The sequence below is a fragment of the Perca flavescens genome, unplaced genomic scaffold, assembly GCF_004354835.1.
Source record: "Perca flavescens isolate YP-PL-M2 unplaced genomic scaffold, PFLA_1.0 EPR50_1.1_unplaced_scaf_2, whole genome shotgun sequence".
NCBI lineage: Eukaryota > Metazoa > Chordata > Actinopteri > Perciformes > Percidae > Perca > Perca flavescens.
Genome location: NW_021166625.1, coordinates 159,838 through 183,935, shown reverse-complemented (window position 1 = coordinate 183,935; position 24,098 = coordinate 159,838). Strand labels below are relative to the sequence as shown.

Sequence of the window (24,098 nt, the reverse complement as noted above, 5' to 3'; positions counted from 1 at the left end):
AGGTGAAGCATATAATATGCAAAAGGGGAATTACGGCTGTTGTTATCAGACAGAGAAAAAGCCCGACAGACAATAGCGGACCGACTGAATGCGTAAGGATTTAAAAAGATTTACTTACTAGTCACTCCACAATTTTACAAAGTTGTACACTCTGTTTTAATTGTTTTTAATATGCTTGTTTTAAGTGTTGGTTTTATTGCTGTATCTGTTTTTATGTGCTAAATGTGCTGGTTTTACTGTAAAGTGTCTTTGAGTAGCCTGTAAAGCACTATATAAATAAAATGTATTATTTAGCCTACTTTGCCTTAAAAGTGAGCAGAGGGATTAATGTTCCTCAGGAAATTAATTTCCAACCCTTAATCAAAATGGGAGAATATGTTTTACAACCATATGCACCAATCTCTATAAGCTATGACTAATTCTAAATATCTTTCTACAAATAATGGGCCTCATTCACCAATATCTTCCTAAGTTTTCTCTTAAATATGTTCTTAAGAAAGTTTCTAAGAAAAGTCTACGCCGGATTCATGACGTGTTCTTAAACAGCAGAATTGTTCCCACCTGTGTTCTTAGGATTGATGAATCCCACGTCTTCCTAACTGAAAGCGCGTGCCAGTTGTTCCTAATTAGCATAAGAAAACGCCCCAAAAATTCCCATATAAGGACAAGACACTTCCTGTGCACCTCCCGGAAGCGCTGAGATAGTTGTCGGAGCTGCAGATGACTTGTACATTGCAGTGGTGGAGGAAGTACTGAATCTCAGTACTTAAGTAAAAGTACAAATAACCAGAGACATATTTACTTTAGTAAAAGTAGAAGATGTCCACTACCACAAACAAGGTAGAAATAGGGCCTATGTTGTTAGAATCGTAATGCGGTTGGTTTTATTCAGGGATGTATTTAAAGACTTTCTTTAACCATGTAAGTAAGCAAATAAAGTGTGTGAAACAGCAGACATGGGGAGATGTGAAGAGCTCCATTCAAAGAAATAAGATATGAACGAGTCTTACACAGCCTGGCGGAGGAGTAAGTGGAGAGAAATAGATGGCAAATGATTTCAAAACGGGAATAATAATAAAGAAACATTTTCATTTTCACTTTTACCGGAGGCTGTATTACCGAGGGTCAGCAGCACTGTGCCCGGGCTCTGGAGCACCGGAGCCGCTTGGATCAGGCAGTATCTATGGCAACCAAACTTCACCCCCATATATACAGTATCTATGGCAACCAAACTTCACCCCCATATATACAGTATCTATGGCAACCAAACTTCACCCCCATATATACAGTATCTATGGCAACCAAACTTCACCCCCATATATACAGTATCTATGGCAACCAAACTTCACCCCCATATATACAGTATCTATGGCAACCAAACTTCACTGGTGAGACAAACGTGTGACGGTCAGGAAGACATTTTGGCGTTTTGGCAGGGGACAAACTGATCAGAAAATGTAACGGAACGTTGTAGAAATGTAGTGGAGTAGAAAGTATAGATAATTGCTGCAAAATGTAACAAAGTAAAGTACAGATACGTGAAAAATGTAGGTTACTTAAGTACAGTAACGAAAAATGTGTACTTCATTAAATTCTACCACTGCATTTTGGCTCTATATATAGCGCGATGAATCACCAAATAATGCAGGATTTAATCAGTTTAATTGCTGATGTAAATTGCAGTGTTAGTGTTTTTTTGCATAATATAATTTTTTTTTTCAACAAATGATCAGAAATACATTACAGTACAATACTATCATTGTATACGACTAGAATTGAATAAAATGCAGTAACCAATTATTTGGAGCAAATTGTTATCACTCAAATGTGCGTAAGAGTGCTTTTCAGTGTTCGTAGATTTTGTTCTTAGCTAAGAACAAATCCAAGTTAAGAAAAGATTAGTGAATGCCAGAATCTTCATAAAAAGTGCATAAGAAGGGTTTAAGAACACATTTCTTCATAAGAACGGTTGGTGAATGAGGCCCAATGTTCATACAGAACAAACATGACTGGACAAAAACTACTAATACTACTACTACTACTAATACGCTAAAACAATTTAGCCTATTATTATTCATGTTTTTTTTCTCACTCCCAAGCTCGAAGATGACAAGTGACAGCACCAAAATAAAAGATTAAGAAGCTTTGTGGCATTCCAACACATTCCCGCTCCCATCTGGTAAAATATGGACGTTTGGTCAGGTGCCATTGTTGTCGTTATTGACGCTAAAAGTCTCCTTTAGTCCGATGCACGGTGTGGGAGGATCCCCCTGCCTCCCCCGCCTCTCCACGTTGCACGGGGCTAATTCACGGGGAGAGCAGCGCTTTGTCCCACTTTATCTCCGGTGCAGTGCAACCATTTTTTTACCATGTAAAGAACTGCAATAGTAGGATTTAAATCTAACTTATGACAGCAATAGTGACAAATAATGCATGTTAATAAAAATAAAGCAGAACACATTTAGAAGACAATGAAATAACTGTTAAACACGTTTCTTTCGGATCAAAGCGGCAGCTGATTTAACACATGAGAAGGGATTAATCTTAGCCTGGCTGTTAGCCTGCTCTGGAGCAGGCTAGCTGCAAAGAATAAATCTCCATGGTTACTTGGCTGGGTTTAATTCAACCTGCTTTTGTGCAACCAATTCAAAGCTAAATTCATCCAGGATAACTTGAATATCCCGGCTTAATCCCTTATCCTGGTTTTGTGCAACAGGCCCCAGTTGTTGTGGGTTTGTTTTGGTTTCTTTGATAATTCCATTAATTTTGACTACATGTGATGCAGCATCCTGTCACACTGTGTGAAAGTGATGCTTCAGTCAGCGTGTAGGATAGTACTTGTCAAGTTATGTATGGTTCACTATTCAGCTCTTTGCCCAAACTTGAAAAAGGCCTCTTCAAGGACTGAAGGACGCAAGGGACAACTCAGATTTCTTCTGACTTTTCTTTCATTTAATTCCAGTTTAGTTTGTTTTAGATGGATTTTAATTTGTAGGTACAAGCAGCAGAGGAGTTATTAATAGCAGTAGAAGATTGTAGTAACAGTAGTAGAAGATTGTAGCTAGTAGTAGTAGTAGTAAGTTAGGTTGATAACCTTTTAAAGGCAAAAACATTTATTACTTTAACTCTTCCGGGTCGCCGATCACGCCGGCGTGATCAAGTCACATGACCAGTTTAAGACGTCGAAGCATAAAAACAAAGTCACGTTGAGTGCTGCCATCCACTTCTGTCGAAAGTGCAGGCTTGAAACTCCATTCTAGTTTTGTTTTATGTTGATAGACCAAGTAACAATGGAGATATGATCATTTAAACTTTGTATAAAAAAAATTGACGCGTTCATAAAAGAACGCAAGATGAGATGCGGCAGGCGTTGCATTTATTCTAATAACTTCGTCGGTTTTTGTCATAAACGAAAACGGAGAAAAATGTCTGAATCTGCTGATTCTGCTCTTCAGGCTGCACATTTTAGGGAGGGGAGGGGAGGAGGAGCTAACTGAGCAAAGAAGCGAAATTGAAAGGCGGGAGATTGACGGAGTAGACAAAGAGAGACATATTAGAGAGCGAAAGAGATATTATTGCTAGTTTTTGGAAGAGTTTCAGTAGATTTTGAGAGTAGTTTAGGAGTAGTGTAGATAGTTTAGGAGTAGTGTAGATAGTTTAGGAGTAGTGTAGATAGTTTAGGTAGTTTAGGAGTATCACATTTATATTTAGGGGGATTTAGTAAGTCTCTCAATCATAGGCGGAGTTTGACATTTGAGCCAGGGGGGGCCAAAAAAAAAAAAAAAAAACTCATTGTAGCAACTGAGACCTGGGGAACACAGCACGAGCACATATGGACAAAACAAACATGCTAAATAAACATATGTTTATTTTTTTAAGCAGATTTGAATTTACATTGTAACAATTTAAAACCTTGAGCTCAATTTAGTTAAAAAAAAGAAGTCCATAACACATATAATTCTTGAGCGACAGATGCAAAAAATCCACAACAATCTCCGTCCCCACAGGGCAGGCTGCACGCTTCTCTGTTCACAACGCTGCCTGTTCTGCTTAACGTTAAAAAGCTTAACGTGGTTTAATGTACCTCAACAACGATCACCAAATGTATCATGGCCATATCTTGTAATGAACACTTACGCCTGTCAAAAGAACTTGACAGGCTATGGCGAGGAAAAAGCTTGTACCTAAACAATGATTACCAAATTTCTCTCATATTGCTCCTCATAACCACTGAAAACTGAAAAAAAATCTAACCAGAAATGTGGTGATGATTGATCGTTGTTTAGGTATATTAAACCACGTTAAGCTTTTTCATGTCAGGACTTATAAAGCCCATGAGAACCGTGGGGAGTCAACCAACAGCTGCTCCGCTGCGCTGCTGAAAATGTGAAGCAGAAACGCTAAATGTCAGATAACGTCCATAATAATTGGACTTTGGGTTCTATTTTTTTGACAGTTTTCCGTGGTTATGAGGAGCAATATTAGAGAGAAATTTGTAATCATTGATCATTGTTTACGTACATTAAACAAAAAACACTCTTTCTTCCTTTTCTCTGCTGCCCATTCCCAAGCATTATTCAGAACTCATTTTGTTGGGTGCTCTTCTTTGTATCCCCACAATTTAACAACATACTGCATTGCCAGTTTCTCTCGGCGAATTGACAATGGCATCTCCCCCATCTCAACCAGTAAAGCTGGAACTGGGGTTGTACGAAGGGCCCCACAACATATCCTCAGAGCCTTGGCCTGTATTACCAACACAGTCTCACTCCCTACTCGTCAAATGTATGACGCATGGTCAAGGACCCTGGCGTCAAGTTCAACCAAATAGGGGTACCCTTGACGTTATTTTTCGACGAGGGGGGTCCGTCAGATAGACATTCATGTTATTCCCTCACCGTCCGATATCGACGAAAGAAAAAAACACGCCCCCCCCCCGCCCCTTAACTCGAAATCTGTGACAGTTATTGGTATTTTTAGCCCAATAACCGCTGTTTTAATCAACAATATTCACGAGATAGTATCATGGTTTATATGTATTTCTTTTAATGTTATTATTTCAGTATATTTCGGCCAGGGAAGCTGGATTGCTTTTTTGTTGATTTATATTTTTTAAACTATAATGCTACATCTATCAACATTTATTTAGATGTTATCATTGTATTCATTTCTTTACTTTAATAATATTATTTCGGTCTTATTACCGGTGAAATATTACAGTATATGCTGTAATATACAACATTATGATATGATCCGAGCAGGAAGCATTCAAAGCCGATAGGCCTATCCCCCAATGCAATGCGGCCATTCATTTCAAAGAATCGGGCAGCGATCAGCTGGTCTTTAACGCCAGGATCGCTTCAATATACATATATACAGTCAGTGGTCAGTATCACTTCAATATACATATATACAGTCAGTGGTCAGTATCACTTCAATATACATATATACAGTCAGTGGTCAGTATCACTTCAATATACATATATACAGTCAGTGGTCATATACATATATACAGTCAGTGGTCAGTATCACTTCAATATACATATATACAGTCAGTGGTCAGTATCACTTCAATATACATATATACAGTCAGTGGTCAGTATCACTACAATATACATATATACATATACAGTCACATATATACAGTCAGTGGTCAGTATTACTTCAATATACATATATACAGTCAGTGGTCAGTATCACTTCAATATACATATATACAGTCAGTGGTCAGTATCACTTCAATATACATATATACAGTCAGTGGTCAGTATCACTTCAATATACATATATACAGTCAGTGGTCAGTATCACTTCAATATACATATATACAGTCAGTGATTGTGTCACCAGCAACAACACGTTGCTCAGTTTTATTCCAGTAAGTTATGAACCATAATAACGTTTAAACGAATCCGCGGAAAACTCCGGAAGTGACCTAGTACGTCCCGCTCAGCGGATACGAAGATAAAAATATATAGGCCTAACATTCGTAATATTTATGTTTTTTTCTAACGTTGTATTTGAGGAGTTAAACAATAAACATAGTTATAATAATAAAATACAGTTTCATGTATTTGTCTCATATATTATTGTGCTCGGCCGGCCGGCGGGCCATTTCACGGGCAGACAGCAGAAAGAGGAGCCGAACGAGTCCCCCCACCCACCCCGGAAGAACTACAAGTGCTCAAGCTTTGTAACAGCTTCTGTATGCGTTTCTTATGGGAGTTGTAGTTTTAAAGTATGTTGGTATATTTCTCATAAGTAGAAGTTGGCAGTGTATAATTTTGGATACACCCTGGGGTTTTTTGGGATGGAGAACACACTGGTGTCATCAGATTTTAAAAATCGAATCGTTAAATAGGTGAAAATAGCTTATTACCATATTTGACAGTGCTTACAGTAGGTAATTTGGTGACCATATGACAGCTGAGGTCCAGAGCTTTCTATAACAGCTGGTTTTATGTGTGTAGAACCTTCTGTTGCTAAATGACAGGCCTTCATACATGTACTGGGTTCAAGGTTCAGAGGTCAATATTTCAAAGCAGGAGTAATGTATCCTCTTCAGACTGACATATGTTACTCTCCAGGTTGAGACCTTTCCAACGATGTGTTTGCTATAGTCCTACGACAACGTTTTAATTTTTACACATCATGGAGACCACTTAGCAGGAGATACTTTATTGTCCCCAGAGGGATATTTGCCTTGAGTTCAAATGCTTCACAAATAACACTTGACATATTGTTTTATCATACAGCTGACATAATAAAAACAACATGAACAAAGTGATATAGGCTAGACTGAAGCACATCACACAGCAACAATCTATTGCTCATCTTTCACAAACAGTGACAAGAGCAACACAACCATGCTTCATATCATGAAGCTATTGCACACCCCTCAATCTCAAGCAACATTATTTAAAGTTTTAATTGAGGTAGGTCCAAATTAGGCCTATATCATCATCAAGGTTTTTATAGTTTAGAAATGTTAAGTTTACCCATATCTTCTGCCAGAGGATAAGAGCTCATACTTGGCATGGAGAATAAAGATAGAGCAGACCATATTCTGTGTGCTTGCCTGGAGAGACTGGTTTCTATTCCTTACACAACCTTCATGAGAGTCATAATAAAATTCTCTGTAATGCAGCCTTGTATAACATAAACCATCTGATTCACCGTGGGTGTCTGCTCTAAATGATAACACACACTTTCAACACGGGCCTTCCAGCCAAAGGTGCATGTTGTCCATATGAACACCATTGGGCCTATAGGAGCAGAGCCGATGGATTGGTTCATCATTTATGACCTCTGATATCCTCTGACCCAGCTCTATCTCCAGAGTTACCTCAACTCTGGAGATAGACATGAGTAGGGGGGGCACCAAGGAAAAAAGGTTGGGAACCACTGCTCTGACCCATCTCATGACCCTTTTCTCAGCTTGTGAAATGGTTGAATGAGTTGTGTGAGTTTTGTCTTTGTGCAGTAGTGCTGAGGTAGAAGTGTGCCAAAAATGCCATATATATACAAATGTTGTATATGTATACATACCCAAACAAAGCTATATACATCTTACTCAGTGAACAAAAACCTCGGTAACAATCTGCTTATCCTTTTAATTTCCTGAAAATGCTTCTTAAAACTAGTCCCTTCTTAATTTTGAAAAGTCTCAGTAAAGGCTACAAAGGTTAGGATGGCTACAAGCTGTAACCACGGTGATTGATATGAGGATCATCTTCTGAATATAATCTGAATATGTTAGGCCTACCATAAATTGATATTTCAAAAAAGTAATTTATTTAAAACAACTAATGCAGTGTGATTTTAAATCAAACTAAGTCCCACACATAAATATACTCTATTAATATTCATCAACTGCAAAATTAGAAAATTGCGTTTTTAAATAACTATGTATGGAAAATAAAATAAAAAATGCTTCTCTTTGTATATTGTTTATTGTTTTTTCACAGCAGTACAATTCAAAACAAATGCAAATTAGTCAAACAAGCCATTAGGCTGTATTTCTAAACACTCAACTGTAGGTTTTTTATATAGTATATATAAGGCAAATCAAAGTGGTAAATATAAAACACATTTTTTTCATTATTAGTATTTTATTGTGTAAATTCTCACGTACAACGTGGAACATTCTTTCACAGACGAGATGTGGAATTTCACGTCACTTCCGCGGATTCGTTTAAACGTAGACAAATACATGAAACTGTATTTTAATATTATAACTATCTTTATTGTTTAACTACTCAAATACAACGTTAGAAAAAACATCAATATTACGAATGTTAGGCCTATATATTTTTATCTTCGAAAGATCCGCACTTCCGGAGTTTTCCGCGATTCGTTTAAACGTTATTATGGTTCATAACACTGGAACAAAACTGAGTTTTCTGGTGACACAATCACTGACTGTATATATGTATATTGTTTACTGAAACTGTTATTATGGTTCATAACTGATACTGAACAAAACTGAGCAACGACTGTTGTTGCTGGTGACACAATCACTGACTGTATATATGTATATTGTAGTGATACTGACCACTGACTGTATATATGTATATTGTGATACTGACCACTGACTGTATATATGTATATTGATGATACTGACCACTGACTGTATATATGTATATTGAAGTGATACTGACCACTGACTGTATATATGTATATTGAAGTGATACTGACCACTGACTGTATATATGTATATATGATACTGACCACTGACTGTATATATGTATATTGAAGTGATACTGACCACTGACTGTATATATGTATATTGTAATATGATACTGACCACTGACTATATATATGTATATACTGACCACTGACTGTACTGTATATATGTATATTGAAGACCACTGACTGTATATATGTATATTGAATATATGTATATGACCACTGACTGTATATATGTATATTGAAATACTGACCACTGACTCCTATATGTATATTAAACTGACCAGCTGATATATGTATATTGAAGCGATCCTGCCAGCTGATCCTGATTCTTTGAAATGAATGGCCGCATTGCATTGTGGGATAGGCCTATCGGCTTTGAATGCTTCCTGCTCGGATCATATCGTAATGTTCTGTATTACAGCATATACTGTAATATTTCACCGGTAATAAGACCGAAATAATATATAAATAATATTATTAAAGTAAAGAAATGAATACAATGATAAAATCTAAATAAATGTTGATAGATGTAGCATTATAGTTTAAAAAATATAAATCAACAAAAAAGCAATCCAGTTTCCCTGGCCGAAATATACCGAAATAATAACATAAAAAGAAATACATATAAACCATGATACTATCTCGTGAATATTGTTGATTAAAACAGCGGTTATTGGGCTAAAAATACCAATAACTGTCACAGATTTGGAGTTAAGGGGCGGGGGGCGTGTTTTTTTCTTTCGTCGATATCGGACGGTGAGGGAATAACATGAATGTCTATCTGACGGACCCCCCTCGTCGAAAAATAACGCCAAGGGTACCCCTATTTGGTTGAAACTTGACGCCAGGGTCCTTGACCATGCGTCATACATTTGACGAGTAGGGAGTGAGACTGTGTTGGTATTACATCCAGTTTCTTTAAGTGTGATGCAGCTGCTGTTCCATAACATATACAACCATAGTCTAGTCTTGACCTTATCATTGCTCTGTAAATCATTAGTAGTGACTCCCTGTCAGCACCCCATGTACTACCTGAGAGGGAACGCATAATATTTATCACTTTCTCACACTTATTAATAACATTATTGATCTGTATTCCCCATGTTAGTCTCTCATCAAAGTGTACACCCAGGAATGTGAAATCTTTAACCCTTTCTATTGCTTGTCCATACATAAACAAACCATTACATTCACTTTTCTTGTTGCCAAATATTACATATTTAGATTTATCCACTGATATTTTGAATCCCCACTTTTCAGAGTTGCCTCTTTCATGAAGGCATTTCGGTGAAATACTTTTTCACCAAACATTTCACACCACCTGTTCACACCTTTTTTTACAGTGTGCCTACTACTTGGTGCACATCCGAATAAGACTAGCTAAGTAGATAACTTGGCCACATTGTCACTGAGAGAGAGAGAGAGAGAGAGAGAGAGAGAGAGAGAGAGAGAGAGAGAGAGAGAGAGAGAGAGAGAGAGAGAGAGAGAGAGAGAGAGAGAGAGAGAGAGAGAATACGAATATAAATATGAATAGGAGTCTGATGGATTTAGGATGCTTAAATTACTGATTATTTACATGGAGTCTGGTGGGTTTAGGATGCTTAAAGTACTGACTATTGACATGTAGTCTGGTGGGTTCAGGATTCTTAAAGTACTGATTATTTACATGGAGTCTGTTGGGTTCAGGACGCTTGAAGTACTTATTATTTACATGGGGTCTGGTGGGTTACAATGCTAAAATGATTGTTTATTTACATGGAGTTTGGTGGGTTTAGCATGCTTAAATTACTGGTTATTTACATGGAGTCTGGTGGGTTTTCTGTGTGTGGTGTGTGTGTATGTATGTGTGTGTGTGTGTGTGTGTGTGTGTGTATGTATGTGTGTGTGTGTGTTAGAGGAGTGAGATGTATGTTTGACAGGATGTTATGTGTGTGTGTGTGTGTATGTGTGTGTGTGGGTGTGTGAGTGTGTGTGTGTGTGTGTGTATGTGTGTATATGTGTGTGTGTGTGTTTGTGCGTGTGTGTGCGTGTATGCGCGCGTGTGTGTTAGAGGAGGGAGATGTATGTTTGACAGGATGTCATAAATAAGTACTACATCTCCCACAATGCTAAGCGTAACTATGTTTCTGATTGGTGGAGATCTCTCTCTCTGTGTGTGTATGGGTGTGTGTATGTATGTGTGTGTGTCTGTATGAGTTTATATGTGTGTGTGTGTTTGTGAGAGAGAGAATGTGTGTGTGTGTGTGTGTGTGTGTGTGTGTGTGTGTGTGAGAGAGAGAGAATGTGTGTGTGTGTGTGTGTGTGTGTGTGTGTGTGTGTGTGTGTGTGTGTGTGTGTGTGTGTTAGAGGAGTGAGATGTATGTTTGACAGGATGTCGTGTGTGTATATGTACAGTACAGGCCAAAAGTTTGGACACACCTTCTCATTCAATGTGTTTCCTTTTTATTTTCGTGACTATTTACATTGTAGATTCTCACTGAAGGCATCAAAACTACACTGTAAAAATTATCAGGGTGGTTCTACTTAAAAATTTAAGTTCAATTGCTGCCTTAAAAATGCGAGTAAAGCCAACATTAAGAATAGTGTTGTTTTAACTCACAAAGTTAAGTTATAGAATATGTTTAATTAATGATCATTTATTATTTGAACTTGATACTGTGAGTTAAAGCAACTATCAATATTACATTGTCCACTCAAGGAAACTTGAATTAACTGATGAAAATCAGACATTGCTTCTGAATTTGGAAATAATTTGATCATAGGGAGAAGAGGAAAATTGATGACAAATCAAAGAGACTGATAATACGAATGGTAACCAAAGAATAAGGATAATCAATCTCAGCAATTTGTCATCAATTTTCCTCTTGTAGTCACCTCCACCTTCCTCTATGCTGACCCTGGTGGCCCGCCACGGCAAAACCTCCACTGCCACGGCATCAATAAACTGTCTGTACACTTACAAAAATGCTTTCAGCCAACATGCAGGGACCCTCACCACGCCATCGTGGAAGTGCCGCTCCACTCCAAGCCCTGTCAGCGGCACAGACCTGCCCCCACTGCTACAAAAACAAATCCTAAAGGAAACACTACTCTTAAAATAAGGGTACCAACATTTTTTCCACATCTGTGAGTATCCCATTAAGGACCTGTGTGCATCAAAGCTCATTAAACAAGTTAACATCACACAGTTGCCTGAGCAGAGAGAAGTCGACCCAACAAACTTTTACCACAAGCATTCAATCAAAATTAGATTCTATAAATCCTTGGATTGTTCACATTTAAGATTCAAAAGCACGTAATAAAGAAAAACACATCTGCCTGGGGACAGAACATTTGAGACCATCAGCTCTAATCAGTCCGAAATGAAGTTGGTCTATAACAGTGCTTTAAATCTTGAGACTGCGGTTTGCATAAAATAAGGCATTTAACATTTATTAAACATGCAGTCTATGTTAAATAAAAATTGTCTGCCTGAGCAGAAAACAGGTGAGACAATCACATCATCAGTCCAACAAAATGAACTGGGCCAATATCAGTCCCTTAAATGCTGGCAGTCTGTGCTTAAAGTTAACTTAGTGTACAAAACAAAAAAAACAAAAAAAGACAGCAAAAGTATTCTGGAATAAAAACCAATGCACAAAACTCCTCCTAAAATTCCATTCGATTGAACAGGATACAAAATCTTGAGGCCGGTTTATGGTGCCTTAAGTTCTCCCCTTTTAACATCACAACGGTACAGTTGAGTCCAATAAAATAAAGTTAAGTGTTTTTTTTAAACTTTTTTTAACTTGTCCAAAATGAACGTTTTTTTTAACAGAACAGTGCTAAATGTTTAAGTGTATAAAATACAATGCATTTTGACAGAAACGCTTTCTATATGAGAAACTTCAGAAAAAAAAGACAGGTGTTACAATCTGTACCTCAGGATTCTGTTTCTTAGCCCATGTACTCTGGCAGATGCTTGGTCTGGTTTTATCTTCATCACCACTCTCTGAAGAAACTCAAAAGAATACTTCATGGCTTCTGGGTACTCGAGATTGACACAGTAGATGACACCCATAAGCATGACATAGCTCCATGCCACATCTTTAATGTTGTGAAGTACAATTTTCTCCTCAACTACAACTGCGATGTTGAAGACCTCCTTTGGAAAGGCATCCCGCTCTGCATCTTCATAGCCTATCAGTAGGCCAAGTTGCATCCCCTTCATGGCTTCATCCAGAGTCTCTCCATGAGCTTTGAAAAGCAGAGATATTGTGTTAATGTTTCATCTACAAGTACATAGACTTTACTTAGATTACTAAATAGCTGCAGCCCCGGAGGCTGCATTTTCAGGAGCCACCAACATTTCTAGGACCCTAGTTTTTTGTGACAGTGGGGGTTATATAACACAGTTACCTAGTGACTGACAATTTGGCAAGCTAAAACGAGGGTCCTAAGAATGCGGTCCTGAAAATGCAGGCTCCGGTAAAGCAGGATGCTACTCTATACATGGCCATTTCAAAACTCAATCATAATCCTCAAATACAGAGCAGGGAAGTCAACAGTCCCGATCATTAACACCAATTTTGTTTTCAGAACTTCAAGGGGAGGGAGATTGAAATATAGAAATTCACCTTTAAAAAAAAAAAAAAAAAAAAAACCCCCTAGCCAAAAGTCAAATGTAGATGGGTGATTCTTCAAATACAGGACTTTATCAAGTCCAAATGGTAGATTTTCAAGAAAAACATTGTTGTTGTTTTTATTAAAATGCCATTACTGAAACACTTATTGTCCCCCCTCCACCACATCTACTAAAATCTAACTCAACCCATTCCAATCATTGGTTTTCTATAAAGTATTATTTTCTTGTAAACCTACCCTGGGGATAGAACAGTAGCACAATAGAAGATTCACTTATATAGACATCAACAGTTTTGCATTAGAGAAAATAATAATGGTCTCATACATTACACATCCTGATGACAGTTGATGGATCTTCGCCTGACATGTAGTGCGGCAGACCAAGCAAAGCAGCAGTCCTCCTCCTCTCATTTGTGTCCTACAACAAAAAGAAACATGCAGTAAGAGGAAAATGTTATATCAAAGATAATAAATTATGCCTAATTTTATGGTCATCTGCTTCTCCACTTACATCTTTCTGAAGGCAGTCCAAAATGTCCTTGAGTGATTGCTTCTTTCCAGACTTGGTTGCTGCTTTGTACAATTCCAGCAGGCTTGGGACCAGGCCATCAAGTTCATGGAGAAAAGTTTCCACAAGGTCTGTGGTGACAATTCTCTTGAACTCTGCCCTAATCTGAGGACACAGATAAAAAAATATTAGTCTAACTAACTAGAAAACTGTACAGTATCTGACATAAAATCTCAGACTGATTACCTGTCTCTCATGGAGCAGAGCTGGCCATCTGGAAATGACTTCTGTGATGAGTGGCTGATCTCCAATTATCTCTTTTCTGCGCTGAGAAAATGTAGCAACCATCAGGTCTTCTATCAGCTGATGATCCGGGTCTCTCTTCAGCATTTCAGCCTCCATCATCTTGCGCTTCTCCTCCATGTTTTCAGCACTCTGTCCTTCAGGTGGATCTGGACAGTAGTGGACCTCACCCTTCTTTGACTTCTTCACACATTTTCCTTTCGAACCCCCTGCATTTCTTTTGTTTATTACCACCTCAGGGCATCCTGCTGCACTTAACTTTTGACGATAGTTTCCAAGCTTGAACTTCAGGCTGTGAAACCATGAGTACCATCCCTTTCCAGACCCTGGCTCTTTCAGACTGGGATGCTTCTCCACAAGCGCTTTGGCTACATTCTCATAGTGATGTCTTTCAGGATAAGCACTTATCTTTGACATACAGTCTGCCAGTGTGTCAAGAATATCAGTCTTTAAACCTTTGGAAATCCCCATCACAGATCCATCCTTAGCATACCTACAATTAGCTTCTTTCAGCTGGAGTTCAACATCATGTGAGAACTGTGGAATCGGGAAGGGGTCAGGCCAGTCAACAGAATCCCCACTACTAAGACAAGGGAGGCTGCATGTGTCCAGTGTAGAATCTGTGATGTCATCAGCTGTAAACAACACTTTTAATGTTGCCCGCCCCAGAGGAAGATCTTTGATGTCTGTTAGGTTGCACAACTGATTATTGAAATCAGGATCCTCAAATTGCAAAATAAATCCACCTCTCAGGCCAAGCTTTGTTCGCAACACCTGGTACAGATCCTCAACACTAGATGGGACGTCTTCAATTGAAAGACTTCTGATGTCATTTTCTGATACGATGATACGCAGCAGCATTGTAGACCAGCTATACCTGAAAAGAGAGAAAAATATGTAGTTGTAAGTGTATTGTTTACTCTAAACTATTCATATCAGTCCCCAATCAGATACATTTTACATTACTTATTTCATTCTCAGGGAAATGGGTCATCGGAATTAAAATGGTTGCCATGAGGCACTAACAGTTGTAGTTAAAAGTAACTTTTATTTTCGTGAAATTTTGAGTGCAATTTATTTCTGCAAATTCATTTAGATCACAATCACTGTGGTTCCAACTCCAAATCCACACACCATGTAGTAGCCATTGTTCCACAAAAAGCACAATCCCAGTACAATTTTGTAATCACAGAAGGTGCAATAGTTAAGGACAATGTGTGAAAATGCCATTCTACATTGAAGAGATTGTCATGTTTCAAACATGCCCTGACCTAAAAATCATATTCTGCAGTGTTAAGAGTTCCTTGTAAAAATCATATCACCAAGTAAAATAAAAAAAATGATCATTCCCTCTAATCCAATTCATCTTAATTGCAACATCAGTCAAAATTATCACAATTAGACGTTTTTCAAAATTGCACAGCCTTCGTAAAAATATACAATTACTTACAGCAGATTTATTTCAGCAAGAATGTCTTTGGAGTGACCAAAAGGCAGCCCTGAATGAAGTATGACACCAGTGGAATGTAGTCATTGAGATCATCTGGTTTCACCAACTGACATCCAGTAGGATTTTTCCTCACAAGATGGTAACTCCGCAGATGCTCCATATAGTAAGTTGTAAAAGGTTCAATGATGAAGCAAACGTGATTAGCCAACACAGTGCATATTTCCAAAATCCTTCCAAAGTCTGGTAATCCACTTGTGCTCCCTGCAGACAGAATCATTCCCTTTGAATACTTTGTTCCATTCAGAAAGATGTTAGGAGTCAGTCCAACTGTGCCAACATCACCAAATCTATTCCAGATAGCTTGTCTGACAGCAGTGTCTAAGACATCCAGGCACACATCAGACACCTTTGCAGTCTCAGTCTCAGGCTTGAAAAGGCTTGGCATTTCAAGATAATGTGCCAACATAAGTTGATGTCTTGAAGCCAGGGTAAGCAGAATGTTTTTGAAATTGTTGGCATCACGCACAACCTTTTTAAAGAAAGAATGTTTGGCCTCAAACCTGATTGTCCAACACTCAACTGGAGGTCCAAACTTCTGAATGAAATATGGGTAATGCTCAATAAAGTGATGTTTGGGACGCAACTTGTTATTTGGGAAAACTGTAAGCAACAATTGTCTGTGGTCTGATATTTTAGATTGTAAATAACAAAGTGAATCTGGAGTGAAAAATGGGGTCGCCAATAACTCCACCAAGTCTTTGAGCTCTAAAACTAATTCCCATGTTTGATCACCTTCTGGAATACAGTGACCGATGATGAGGGGAAGGAAACGCACAAGACTCCAATTTTTATGTCCATTACCACCTAGAGTCTTGTTCCGTTGGAAAGTTGATGAAACTTTCTGTGGGCGGTTTGTCTTGTCAGAGAATTTAAAAGGAAAGCCTTCTATTTCCTTATTAAGCTCGTCCAATGTGAAATACTTCTTAGAAATAAAATCTGCAAGGCACAGACTTAGCTCTATGGGTATAATGCCTTCCAGCACATCATGTAAAAAATCAGGTGGAAAGCCTTGGCATGCATGAAAACCTTTCAATCTGTTAAGAGGACAGTCTCGTTTCACACCATCAACAGACACAACTTCACTCTGCTTCAACACATTTACAGCTCTATCATACAACTCTGGTGATCGTAAAACAAAGTTACCACTTCTGACATCACAAGCCTGTATTTCTGCACGATTAACCAGACAAAACCTACAAAACTTGTCCACATTAAAGGACTCTTGGAATCCACCTAAGGAGTGTGCAGCCAAATTATCTGCAGCCACATACAAGATGGTCCCTTTAACATTACAAGCAAATTTCTCAACATACACACCAACTGTTTCTAGATATTCAATATCTTTTATCAGTGGCTCCAAAACTCTACTATACCCATAAATCTTGATATGTTCAGTCTTGCACAGTAAGGCTAGGTAGATTGATGACAGTGATGACTTGTATATTTTTGGCAAATTTGCAAGAGTCCAATACACACCACAGACTTTATGTTTTTTTCTGGAGGTGCCCAATGGATTACAAATTTCGAAATCGTCGATGTACAAGGTTATGCATAAACTAACATCTTGACCTGAGAGTATTGGATTTCTTTTAAAGTAGTCACCATCCAGACATGACCTGTAGTGGCCAGACTGTTCAACTGGTTTGTTTACTCTCAATACATGTAGTACTTCTTCTCTTTTGAGAAGTTCACAAAGTAATTTTAGAATAGGGACATAAACAACAGTATGAGACCTTTTATGTGTACTTAAAACATATTCGACAGGTTCAATAATAGAAAAGTTTTGTCTATAATATGATTGCCTTTTATATTCTGTGCCTAGAGGTCCCTCTCTTGAAAGCAAAGTTAGTGGGTTTGAATTCTGTAATGCTTCAGTCAATGACGATACCAATTCCTCAGATGTGCAATTATGCACCGCCAAAATATTTTCAATCGTCTGCCTAGTTATTTGTCCAGCACATTCACCAATATCAAATAAGTCATCCACAATTTCTTGAATTGCTGACTTTGACACATGAAGGACTGCTTGCAGCCTAAGTAAAAGGGAGGCAAGCCGCCGCTGAATGGACTTATGTACAGGCTGAAATTCAGGTTCTGGAAAGAATAAATCTGGTGACACTAAATTATCATCTTCATCATTTACAAAGGCCTGACTATGACATTTCACAACAAGGTCAGGTCTGAAATCGACAAATGTAGCAGCATGATGAGACCGACTTTTATGGGCAGTAAAAGTTGAGAAAACCCTAGACTTAAAAGAGCATGCCACAAATGGGCACTTCACAGTCTCTCGCTTTCTCAAATGTCTCTTCAGATGAAGAAAATATTGACTGATGTTGGTTGGTGCTGAAAACGTACAAAGTTCACAGCGTATTTTAGCAAGTGGATTTGATCCTTTTTTGTGGTCCTTTATATGTTTTGCAAAATCCACATGCGATTGGAGGACTGTCAGACAGTTTGGATAAATGCAGCTCAAGCCCCGTCTTCCACGTCCATGACTGTCTTTGTAATGACTTACTATTGTTTTTTCATTATAAGTGGCAAAATTGCAAAACTTACAACTCCACTTCATCCACAGTTGCAGCCTAACTGAAACGAATGGACCATCTGCACCTGAAACACAGAAAATACATTACATTTACTCATTTGGCAGGTGCTTTTATACATTTAATTAATTACATTTGAGGAAGAGCATACAAGAATCAGTGAAAAAAAAGCAACATTGAATACTAGTTAGAGCTATTAAGACATACTGCATAAATGGGATAAATACCTAAAGGAATAACTAAGTGTATAGTGCATAAAGGGAAAGTGAAAGTTTGTTCAAGTTTTGTTTGATTGCACCCTTAGAATAATGTCTGAGTCAACTCGATTAATGTTGTTATCTTTAACGTTACTTGCTCCATTGTTTAACAGCAGCGTCTCAGCTCACAGACCGAGGCATTATAGAAATACACTACCGTCGGAGCATATCGGCTCATAATTTCACTGCAAATCCCACAGTTTAGGCCAACGAAAGAAACAGCCAAGATGGCGCCAGGAGGCTAACGTTAACGTGGCAGGTTAAATTGGAGCTGAATAGAAATAACGTTACAAGTGTACGTGAATAACGTTACTTTAAAGAACAAAGTCGACAAACTTCATCGTATAATGTTAAGCATACCCTAATGATTTTGTTGAAGCAGAGAATTAACAATTCTGCTCGGCCAAGGCTAATTGCTGACACGACGACGACGCCCCCCATTTAAAAGCTCGGGCCACGGCTAATTACGGTCACTCCACACACAATGCAAACTAACGTTAACGTTACTTGTAAAACTCCACCGCTGCCATGCAAAGTTTTTGCCAGGCGCAATGAATGTGCTTCTGTTTTGCGTGAATGTTAGAAAATACTAGCTATATAACTGCTCAAGTGTTTCTTCTTCATGAAAGTAAAAAGGACTAGCTAGATAATGATATTAAACACTTAGCTAGATAGCTAATGTGAAGTTTGGTTCAACTCCACCACTTGCATTAACAAGCTGCGCTAAACTATCTTGTGTTTAAAAACGTAGCAGCAATTAATTTCTTTATAACTAATTAACAAAATACATTGGATTAATGCATGCAACCACTCACCTTGTTTCGCCTTCTCCTAAATCTGAAAGGCCCGCTTCACGGTAGCTACCAACTGTCAGATGTGGCTGACAAAAACGTAGTCATCCGCTGCTTCTCTTTTGACCATTGTCATTCTGCTCAGTTGGTTGGTTTCCTCGTTTTGAGAATTGCAATCGGGTGGAGTGTGTCATTAAGTGTTAAATAATTATATCATAGTTGTTAATCATATTAGATCAAGACACCATTTCTGGGACTATTTGCACCGCGCATTGATATTGCCGCCACACTAGGGATCATGGTCACTTTCTGTGAGATCCGGTTTCCATATTACAACTCACACTGTTAAATTAAGTTGACACATTGAAATTTACATGTCATTGAAATGGCTAACAAACTTGAGTTGAAATAGTAATAACTCATGAAATGAAGTCAAAATTTCATAACTCATTATGGTAAGTGGAGGTAAATTATAGAAAACAGTTACTATAACTTATTCATCAGATCCTTTTTTACAGTGTATGAATGAACACATATGGAATTATGTACTTAACAAAAAAGTGTGAAATAACTGAAAACATGTCTTATATTTTAGATTCTTCAAAGTAGCCACCCTTTGCTTTTTTTGATAACTCTGCAAACCCTTGGTGTTCTCTCAATGAGCTTCATGAGGTAGTCACCTGAAATGGTTTTACCTTCACAGGTGTGCTTTGTCAGGGTTCATTAGTGGAATTATTTCCCTTATTAATAAAAAAAAAAGCAAAGGGTGGCTACTTTGAAGAATCTAAAATATAAGACATGTTTTCAGTTATTTCACACTTTTTGTTAAGTACATAATTCCATATGTGTTCATTCATAGTTTTGATGCCTTCAGTGAGAATCTACAATGTAAATAGTCATGAAAATAAAAAGGAAACACATTGAATAAGAAGGTGTGTCCAAACTTTTGGCCTGTACTGTATGTGTATATGTGTGTGTGTGTGTGTGTGCCTGTGTGTGTCTGCGTGTGTGTGTGTGTGCGTGTGTGTGTCTGTCTGTCTCTGTCTCTCTCTGTCTATCTGTCTCTCTCTCTGTCTGTCTGTGTGTGTGTGTGTGTGTGTGTGTGTGTGTGTGTGTGTGTCTGTCTGTCTCTGTCTCTCTGTCTATCTGTCTCTCTCTCTGTCTGTCTGCGTGTGTGTGTGTGCGTGTGTGTGTGCGTGTGTGTCTCTCTCTCTCTGTCTGTCTGTCTGTCTCTCTCTCTGTCTGTCTGTCTGCGTGTGTGTGTGAGAAAGTTTGTGTGTGTCTGTGTGTGTGTGTGTGTGTGTGTGTGCGTTTCTGTGCGTGTCTGCGTGTGTGTGTGTGTGTGTGTGTGTGTGAGAGTGTGTGTGTGTGTGTGTCTATGTGTGTGTGTGTGTGTGTGTGTGTGTGTGTGTGTGTGTGTGACTGCGTGTGTGTGTAAGTGTGTGTGTGTGTGTGTTTCTGTGTGTGTGTGTGTGTGTGTCTGTGTGTGTGTGTGTGTTTTGAGAGTGTGTGTGCATGTGTGTCTGTCTGTCTGTGTCTGTGTGTGTCTGTCTGTCTGTCTGCCTGTCTGTCTGTGTGTGTGTGTGTGTGTTTGTCTGTGTGTGTGTCTGTCTGTGTGTGTGCGTGTGTGTGTGTGTGTGTCTGTCTGTCTCTGTCTCTCTCTGTCTATCTGTCTCTCTCACTGTCTGTCTGTGTGTGTGTCTGTCTGCGTGTGTGTGTGTGTGTGTGTGTGTGTGTGTGTGTCTCTCTCTCTCTCTGTCTGTCTGTCTGTCTGTCTGTCTGTCTGTCTCTCTCTCTGTCTGTCTGTCTGCGTGTGTGTGTGAGAAAGTTTGTGTGTCTGCGTGTGTGTGTGTGTGTGTGCGTGCGTTTCTGTGCGTGTCTGCATGTGTGTGAGTGTGTGTGCGTGTATGTCTATATGTGTGTGTGTGTGTGTGTGTGTGTGTGTGTGTGTGTGTGTGTGTCTGTGTGTGTGTGTGTGTGTCTTTCTGTGTGTGTGTGTAAGTGTCTGTCTGTCTGTCTGTCTGCGTGTGTGTGAGAAAGTTTGTGTGTGTGTGTCTGTGTGTATGTGTCTGTGTGTGTGTATGTCTGTTTGTGTGTGCCTGTCTGTCTGTCTATCTGTCTGTGTGTGTGTGTGTGTGTGTGTGTGTGTGTGTGTGTGTGTGTGTGTGTGTGTGTGTGTGTGTGTGTACGTACATGCGTGCGTGCAAGATCAGATGAAGCTGTGTGTGAGAGAGTGATGTAATGCCCCCCCCCCTCCTCCTGTCTCTCTCTCTCTGTCTCTCTCTCTACTAAGAACTTCTCTTATGATTGGACACTTTAAAGGAAATTGAACTGAACTACATATAGTAATTGATTGACAGCCCAAATATGAATATAAATGAGTAAATTCCAGCCCTACATTAGATCAGATGAAGCTGTGTGTGAGAGAGTGATGTAATGCCCCCCCCTCCTCCTTTCAGGGTGGAGCCTGCTGGAGTCAGATGGTTGACACCAGGTCTGAGGAAGTGTAAGTCTGTTTTACATTTCATTCATGGAACTGTGACATCACTCCTTCAACCCTCTGATGTCATCATCAGAGTGCTGATTGGTTAATAACTGCAGCTGTGTTGTGTCTCCTTCTCTCCGTCAGATTCCTGTGAACTCACACTGGACACAAACACAGTGAACAGAAAACTCAAACTGTCTGACAACAACAGGAAGGTGACATTAGTGGAGGAGGATCAGCCATATCCTGATCATCCAGAGAGGTTTGACTACTGGAAACAGCTGCTGTGTAGAGATGGTCTGACTGGTCGCTGTTACTGGGAGGTCCAGAGGAGAGGAGGGTTTATATATCAGTGAGTTACAGAGGAATCAGGAGGAGAGGAGACAGTGCTGACTGTTTGTTTGGATGTAATGATCAGTCCTGGAGTCTGATCTGCTCTGATGGTGGTTACTCTGTCTGGCACAATAACAGAGAAACATCCATCTCCTCCCCCCTCTGGTAGAGTAGCAGTGTATGTGGACTGTCCTGCTGGCTCTCTGTCCTTCTACTCAGTCTCCTCTGACTCACTGATCCACCTCCACACCTTCAACACCACATTCACTCAGCCTCTCTATCCTGGGTTCAGGTTCTGGTCTCCTGGTTCCTCAGTGTCTCTGAGTCCTCTGGAGGACGGAGAGTCTCCTCCTGTTTCTCACTGCTGATCAGTTGAGTCTGTACAGGATCACACTTACAGAAATACTTCAGGTTATTGTTATGAACTAATGAATGAACTTTGTATAAAATAATCCAGAATGATTGAACAGATTCCTGGTGAACATTGTAAACTTCTTCCACTTCCTGTCCTTTAAAGATGGAAGCTGTGATCATGAAAGTGTAAAAATGTGTCATGTTTAGTTTTGATTTCTGTCTCTTTTCACAATAAAAGCATAAAGTTCCTGTGATGTGTTTGTGTTACGTTTAATAACATCCAAACCATAGACTGTATGTATGAATATAATAGTAATATTATTATTATATGTGTGTGTGTGTGTGTGTGTGTGTGTGTGTGTGTGTGTGTGTGTGTGTGTGTGTGTGTGTGTGTGTGTGTGTGTGTGTGTGTGTGTGTGTGTGTGTGTGTGTGTGTGTGTGTGTGTGTGTGTGTGTGTGTGTGTGTGTGTGTGTGTGTGTGTGTGTGTGTGTGTGTGTGTGTGTGTGTGTGTGTGTGTGTGTGTGTGTGTGTGTGTGTGTGTGTGTGTGTGTGTGTGTGTGTGTGTGTGTGTGTGTGTGTGTGTGTGTGTGTGTGTGTGTGTGTGTGTGTGTGTGTGTGTGTGTGTGTGTGTGTGTGTGTGTGTGTGTGTGTGTGTGTGTGTGTGTGTGTGTGTGTGTGTGTGTGTGTGTGTGTGTGTGTGTGTGTGTGTGTGTGTGTGTGTGTGTGTGTGTGTGTGTGTGTGTGTGTGTGTGTGTGTGCTGTGTGTGTGTGTGTGTCCCTGTGTGTGTGTGTGTGTGTGTGTGTGTGTGTGTGTGTCCCTGTGTGTGTGTGTGTGTGTGTGTGTGTGTGTGTGTGTGTCCCCTGTGTGTGTGTGTGTGTGTGTGTGTGTGTGTGTCCCCTGTGTGTGTGTGTGTGTGTGTGTGTGTGTGTGTGTGTGTGTGTGTGTGTGTGTGTGTGTGTGTGTGTGTGTGTGTGTGTCCCTCCCTGTGTGTGTGTGTGTGTGTGTGTGCTGTGTGTGTCCCTGTGTGTGTGTGTGTGTGTGTGTGTGTGTGTGTGTGTGTGTGCTGCTGTGTGTGTGTGTGTGTGTGTGTGTGTGTGTGTGTGTGTGTGTGTGTGTGTGTGTGTGTGTGTGTGTGTGTGTGTGTGCTGCTGTGTGTCCCTGTGTGTGTGTGTGTGTGTGTGTGTGTGTGTGTAACAAGCATAGTGTGTGTGTGTGTGTGTGTGTGTCTAGGAGCATTTTCCTAATGCTCTGTTAAAATAACAATGACAAATGACTATCTCCTGATCCACTAATTGTGTCCCGTTGTGATAATAAAGTAACTTGAACTTGGATATTAAAGTAAAATAAAGCACCTTCAGAGTGTGGATCTCCATCCGGTGCAGAGTCTCTCTCTCCGTCAGCTGGACCTTCTCCAACAGTTGGCTCTCCACTCTGAAACAAAACCAGCCACAAACTCCAACAGCTGTTCATCAAGCAGACAGAGAAATGGGCTGGGTCTCAAACCACCTACTGGCCCACTTCTAACACTTAGTTTGAAGGATATCGTGGAGATAACGCAAAAAGTCAGAGCACTGAAAGTACCAGGATGACCTCCTAAAAACGGTGAAAGAGTTCAGTGTGGAACGATGGACCCTACTCACACTAAACGGGCGCCATCTTGACTAGAAAGAGGGGGAGGGACCAGGGACATTGACC

The 24,098-nt window shown here is 39.5% G+C and overlaps 1 pseudogene; it reads left to right on the top strand.

Annotated features, from left to right (window-relative positions):
* LOC114551577 (NLR family CARD domain-containing protein 3-like) overlaps positions 1-22,467 on the top strand; it is a 37,361-nt pseudogene extending 14,894 nt beyond the window's left edge.
* The last annotated feature ends 1,631 nt before the right edge of the window (positions 22,468-24,098 follow it).